This window comes from Capsicum annuum, unplaced genomic scaffold, assembly GCF_002878395.1.
Source record: "Capsicum annuum cultivar UCD-10X-F1 unplaced genomic scaffold, UCD10Xv1.1 ctg31602, whole genome shotgun sequence".
NCBI classification, from domain to species: Eukaryota; Viridiplantae; Streptophyta; class Magnoliopsida; order Solanales; family Solanaceae; genus Capsicum; species Capsicum annuum.
Window position 1 is genome coordinate 11,061 of NW_025838252.1, and position 7,273 is coordinate 18,333.

The 7,273-nt window shown below is 29.9% G+C and overlaps 1 pseudogene; it reads left to right on the top strand.

The window, feature by feature from the left end:
* Positions 1-3,233: 3,233 nt before the first annotated feature.
* On the top strand, positions 3,234-4,738 carry LOC124891165 (annotated as a pseudogene).
* The last annotated feature ends 2,535 nt before the right edge of the window (positions 4,739-7,273 follow it).

A 7,273-nucleotide genomic window follows, 5' to 3' on the forward strand; every position in this document is an offset into this window, starting at 1 on the left:
GGACCACTATTCCAACATACTTATAAGGAGTAAAATAGAGTGACTGATTTGATGGTAAAGCAAGGCTCAGAGCTTGATTTTTTTGATAAGCTTCATATTTTTGTGATTCCACCTGCTAGTGTAGTATTAGTTTTTTGGGAAAATTTTGCTGGGAAATCTTTAAACCGAACAATGACTAGTAACGAAAATGTAAATCCCAACATGTTTGCGTTTGTGCCTGACTAGGCCTTGCTTTGTACAAACTTTAACTTTAATTTACTTCCAATGCATTTCTATTCCACCAAAAATATAGTATTAGTATGGTGATAACAACAACGACAACGAGAAAGAGAATGAGAATGAGAATGACAACGACAACGACAACGACACAACAATAATAATAAATAAATAAAAATAATAATAAATATATTGCTAATAATGATAATAATAATAAAGTAATAATAATTCTAGTATAGGCACTACATAGTACTATTAATAATAGTAGGAGTACGTAAAAAGATAATAATAATAATAATAATAATAGTAATAATAATAATAAAAATTATATATCTAATATTTTTTAAGGAGTCCCAATGTATATATCCTTATAAACCTTATCAATATGCTTTAACTTTATCTGAAAAGCTATCAGTTAGTTTAAATAAATATTCAAACTTTCCTTACTATTCCTTCTTTGTAGCAACAATAAATTGCAGATGATTTACATTAAATTTTCAAACTAAAGATTAAAATTAATAAGTAATTTAGGATCCTCTTTTTTGTGGGAGGTTTTCATATATTTTATATTAAATGTTTTCATTAATATAATAAAACTTACTTAAACTAATGTATGAAATTTTTTTTTTTAACCAAAAGAAGAAGATAAAAGAGAAAAAAAATGAAATAATTAAACTATTAATTATTATTATTATTATTATTATTATTATATTATTATTATTATTATCTCATTGATTTTAATATTTATCTCAACTCAAATATATAAATTATAATATAAATATGTATTATATTTCAAAAAAATAGGATAAGGAGGAATAGTAACTAATGTTCTTTTAACAAATCTATAATATTTGAATTTCAATTTAAATGAAATATAAATTGAAATAGTGTTCTATCACTTAGCTATTATTATATATACTCCTATATCATCAATTTTATTCATAAATTTATTTACTGAATTTTTTGTTCTTCATTCTTCATTCTTGAAATATATTTTATTTAACACTTTTCTTTTTGTATGCAGAAGTGATATACATTTTCATCTTCATCTTTCTCTGTTACTGTTCAAGGTCTATCAATTTAAATTGATATTAATATCTCATTTTTTCAATGATTCGACGTACGAAGTAGTATTGTTGTCACTACTCTTTTTTTTGCACCATAATCAAGTACCTCTATCTTTATCTCTTTCTATTGCTTTCATGTTTGTTAAAGTTTATGATAATTTCTTTATCTGAATTCATATATCAATTCTATATCAAAAATTTTCTTGAAAATATATTATTGAATGTTTACTTTTAATCTTTGTATATGAATTTATCATCATTTTTAACGGAGTACGCTTATATATTTAACCAAAAGAATAAAATACTTATATATTTTGTTTCATTTCAATAATGAACTAATTCATTGTATCTCAAATTATTCTCGAATACACAAAAAGCATAATTTATTTGGAGAGATAACATGCTTGAACTTAATTAGGATATTTTTTCTTTAAGATAATGAAGATACCAATCAATAGCTATTAGTTGATTTTGAACTTATTAATTAAATTATTTGATGTGATTATTCGACATAAGTAATAGCCACTACAAGAAAGAAGACATTTCCCAATAATTTTTATTGTTGCCATATATTGTATGTTGTTATCAAAAGTACTTTTGACAATAATAAAAAAGTTGTTGCATGTTGTTGCAATAAACGCCAATGAAAAAAGCTTTTGCAACAACAAAATATATTATCACCAAAAATAACTTAACGTAATCAAAAAAGTAGTTGTCTTACATTTGTATAGTTGTGGCTTATAAAAAATTTTGCAACAAAATTTAATGTTGCTATAAATTAACTTTTTACCAACATTATTAGTTGTTGCAAAAACTTGACAAAAAATTAATTAGTAGGCGGTTCGAAAGCTTTTTAGCAATAATAATTTTTATTACAATAAATTAAATATTTTGTATACACTTTTAGCAACAATCTGTGAGTAGTTGCTACATACACAATACACATTTTAAAAATAATTTTATAAAAAATACTAAAATTAAAAATTATATAAATTTGCAAAGGTCAATACATATATAAGATTGATGAACTAGATATTTTCTACTTTCAAAAAATTAAGTACTTCTACATGTCTTTACTTGTAAAAATAAATATACTGATCATTATGATCCTATACTAAGTAATTAAAAAAAAATCTTCTCCGGTAACACTTGTGTTGTTACTTGATTTAAATTTTTTCACTTGATATCTTTTTCTCTAGCTCTTCAATTTTTTCCTCAAGTGATGCTTTTTCAGTCAAAAGTCTCTTCTTTATCTCTTTTATAGTACGCAACATAGCACGAGCTTTCAACTCTTCTTGAAACTTTTCTAAGACCTGCTAGTGAAAGATTCATGAGTTTGTATTTTGTGGATTACAGATAAATTTGGAAAAAAGTCAAATTCATAGCTCTACCTGATTATTTGCTCCATCCAACTCTTTTGAATTTTTTTTAACCTTGAGGACCCATCAACTTTGAAAATCGCAATTCTAAGTTTCGCTTCTCTGTTAAAGCAGCCTGTCAATTATGAAGTAATAAAATGAGATGATTGTCGTCTTAATAAATAAAATTGAATAACATTTAACAAACACCTAAAGCTCTGCATATTTTTCATTGCATAAAGATCTGAATTTATCACAATCATAATCAGCCACTTCTAAATTTTGCTTCTCAAAAGTCAAGTTGTCTTTTATGCGATCCAGTTCTTTTTGCATCTCTGATTTTTGTTTTTGCTTTTCTTGTATATCTTCTATCAACTGCTCATCAACACTTACACCATAAGTCATAAGTAAATATGTACCTAAAATATATTTCATTATGCTTATCAATTGAAATTTAAAATGATAGATGGATGCAGAATGGCTGGAGCAAATAGATGTCATGTACGTTTCATTAGAGAGAGAGAGAGAGAACTGTTATGTCTTCTTTTTCAGTTGCAATATTTTTATTATAATTATAGTTTAATTTATAATTATGTATCGTCTTGCAAGAAAACTTGCTTCTAAATCCGGGGTTGCAAGAAGCACCACCCAACAGGTTGGTAGTCAGTTGAATTAGAGCAGAAACTATGCAGCTAAGGATATGAAATTTGGGGTTGAAGCACGGGGAATGATGCTTCAAGGTGTTGAACAACTTGCTGATGCTATTAAAGTCACTATGGGTCTCGTACTATGGTGATTGAACAAAGTTGGGGTGCACCTAAGGGGACAAAAGTAGGGCCATTATTGCAAAAGCCGTCGAATCTAAAGACAAAATAAAAAATGTTGGTGCCAGCCTTGTAAAATAGGTTGTCAATGCCAATAATGATGTTGCTGGAGATGGTACCACTTGTGAAACAGTCTTTACCCGAGAAATAGTCGCTGAATAGTGCAAGTTTGTAGCTGCTGGTATGAATACAATGAATCTTAGATGAGGTATCACAATGACTGTTGATGCTGTTGTAACAAACCTGAAAAGCAGAGAACGGATGATAAGCACATTTGAGAAGATTGCCTAGGTTGGTACTATCTCTGCAAATGGAGAAAGGAAAATTAGTAAGCTAATTGCAAGGGCTATGGAGAAAGAAGGCAAGGAAGGTTTCATCACTATTCAGATGAAAAGCATTAGGAAATAATTTGGAAGTTGTTGAGGGGATGAAGCTGGACAGGGGCTACATGTCTCCATATTTCATCACAAATAAGAAGAACCAAAAATGTAAGTTGGAGTACCCACTTATTCTAATTCACGAAAAAAATCTCAAACATAAGTAAGATTGTGAAAGAGTTAGAGTTGGCTTTGAAGAGACAAAAGCCCCTCTTAATTGTGTTCGAAGATATGGAGAGTGAAGCACTTGCTATACTTATTCTGAACAAGCTTCACGCTGGAATCAAAGTTTGCGCCATCAAAGCTTCAGGATTTGGTGAAAATAGAAAGTCTAATTTGCAAGATTTTGTAGCTTTAACTGGAGGCCAGGTCATAATGGAAGTACTTGGATTGAACATTGAAAATGTGGAGTTGAACATGTTGGGAAAATGTAAAAAGGTGACTATTTCCAAGGATGGCACTATTATTCTTGATGGTGAGGGTAAGACAAAGGCCATAGAGGAGAAATGTGAATAGATTTGATCAACAATTGAACTGAGCACATCTGATTATGGCAAGGAGAAATTGCAGAAAAGACTAGCTAAGCTTTCAAGGGGTGTTGCAGTTTTGAAGGTAGAAGGAGCTAGTAAAGTTTAGGTTGGTGAGAACATAGACAGATTCATGGATAGGTAAAGAAATGAATCGATGAAGAGAAGCCAGTTGCTGATGAAGCATTGCCCCCAACAACTGAAGAGGTCAAAATGGTTGATGAACCACCAGCTCCGCCAACAACCATAACTCACGATGAAGAGAAGTCACAATCTGAGGAAAGCACACTTGCTACTCCAATAGAATTAGAAGAAAAGACAACAGATAAGGAAATTGAGCTTCCTACTAATGAAGAAGAAATAAGATAAAACACCTGCATTGGATGTCACTAGCAAAGATATTCCAAAATTAACCAAGGAACCTGCCCCTGAACTAGAAGCTCAAAGTATTCCTGATCAAGTGCTGATATTACCAAAAGTGAACCAGAGGTCCAACTAGAGGCTGGAAATATTGAAACTTTAGACAAAAGAATCCAAAATAGAGCCTGTTGAGGAAAAATCTAAGCATCAGGCAACAACAGTCTAAGCAGAAGACTCATATAAATATTCTAATTCTAAATTTGTATAATTAATAACTATATTAACCAATACCTGCTAAATACTCGGTATATAACTTTATTAAAAAGAGTGTTAATCTATGAAGTCTACTTACCCAGTAGTCATCCATAAGACTTGCAGGACTAGTCTCATATGAAATAGTTAAATTTGTAACCATAGTGAAAATTGTAGTAGGAAGCGGAAGTCCATTCTGTTAAATATAGTACATATAATTAACTTAGTCTGTTGTACAAAAGGAGAATAGAATGAAAAAGAGGCATAGATGCAATAAGAGTGGAAAAAATAAAAGTAATAATGCAACATTTACTAGTTTAGCACTGTATACTAAAGAAATACCTTAGAGTTTTGCATATGAGAAATTAGTGCCATTACTCTCTCTTTTAATATTTTTTGGTCATGCACTAGTCGAACTTCCATTACTTCTCAATTTCTTCATTCCTCTTCAAGCTGATTTTTAACTTCCATTAGCTTTCTTTCTACACTCTCTCGTTTACAACGTTTATCTTCTGCTTTATTTTGGTGTGCTTTAAGTTGCTCTTGAATTTTATTTCTCGATATCCTACTTGCTGACTTAATTTCAGATCCTTGAACAAGAATGTTCTTTGATTTTTCTCCCACAACTTGCACAAATGCAACATTAATAATAGGATCCATATCGATGTCCTCTTCAATTTCTTGAATTTTTGTAGCAATAACATCTTTCTCTTTACCCTACAAAAAAAGTTATACCAACTTTGAATTTCAATATTTGTTAAAAAACTCATTCTATAAATACAAATAAGAAGGGTTTGTGTACATTCACTTTAGCAGAAGCATTAGTAACTCATTGTCCATTTGGCTTTAAATGAGTCATTTTTCAAAGATTTTGATAGTTTGGCTCTTTTTCAGTGTTTGTGTCCCTCTATCAAAACAAATATAATTATGTTATTGAAGAAAATATAATCAAAATCTATTAAAAGAAACAAAGATCTCACCGCTTCATAAGACACTGCTTGAAAAGATTTTCTATCGCAAATATGATTCCTTTCTTGTTTTGCCTTGTTACTTTTATTTTTTTTCACTCATTCTATGCATTGTTTTTGCATCAAAATATTTATTTTCATCTTAGTATAAGGACTCAAATAAAAAGTTAAATCATTTATACTTTTAACTACCTTAAAATCGTCAGAGTTGAAGTAATCTACTAAGAATTTCCATTCAATTTTATTAACATCTGAAGTATATTTTGTAGACTTTTTTCTTTTATAGAAAATTTCTTGAAATGATCAGGATGTCTGATACGGCGATATCGATATAAATTTTTAGCTATTCTAAGAATAGTATCTCAATTGTGTTTTGTATTCGAAAGTTGAAAAATATCCTGCACTCAAAATAGAATCAAACATTAAGACTACAAACTAAGGACTTTTTTCTTTGCACAGTGAATACACAACTTGATATTTCTAATAATGAACTAAGTGAACGTGTTCCATAAAATATAAGTACAACCTTCCCAAACCTTAATGCTCTGAACATGTCACTAAATTTGTTTGAAGGTCCTATACCTTCTGATATTGACGGCTTTCATTTACTAGCACTAGACCTATCTCATATTTTCTTATCTGGAGGAGTTTCTATCGATCTGGTGATTGGTTCTCCAACACTAACTTACCTTCGATTGTCAAAAAACAAATTGACAGGGCAAATATTTTTGAAATATGTCATATCACGTCAAAATATAAGAATACATGGTCTGAAAAAACGTTTCCCTTCATACCAAACACACCCAGAGACATAATTATGATAGTCTAAAATAAAATCAAATGTATCCACCAAACTATATTGATATATGGATAGACAAAAGTATCAATTAGGAACTGTACATTCATTGAATGATACAATTACCATTATTGGGACTTCTAAGAACTTGGCTCTGTTGCACTATATATATAACTGCCAATATGCGAACAAAAATTGAGTAATATTCTTGAAAACCAGCTGACCCTAGAAACACCCATCACACTTTTTGTAATGTTGCTTTGTTTAGACAAAACCCCCCACCCCATACACACAAAAACACACACTATTATTCATGTGGAATATATGTTTAGTAAATATCTGACATAAGAAATCAACCCATAATCTAGTTTAGAAGTATCAAGTTCCTGGCTTTGAAACTAATCAACAAAATCAATAAAAACAAATTCATATTGCCAATTTTCTCATGATTTTGGAGATTTTTAAATAAATGAAAGTCTTTTCACCATGGCTTCTTGAACCTTCATCTTAGATACGCAGAACATGTCA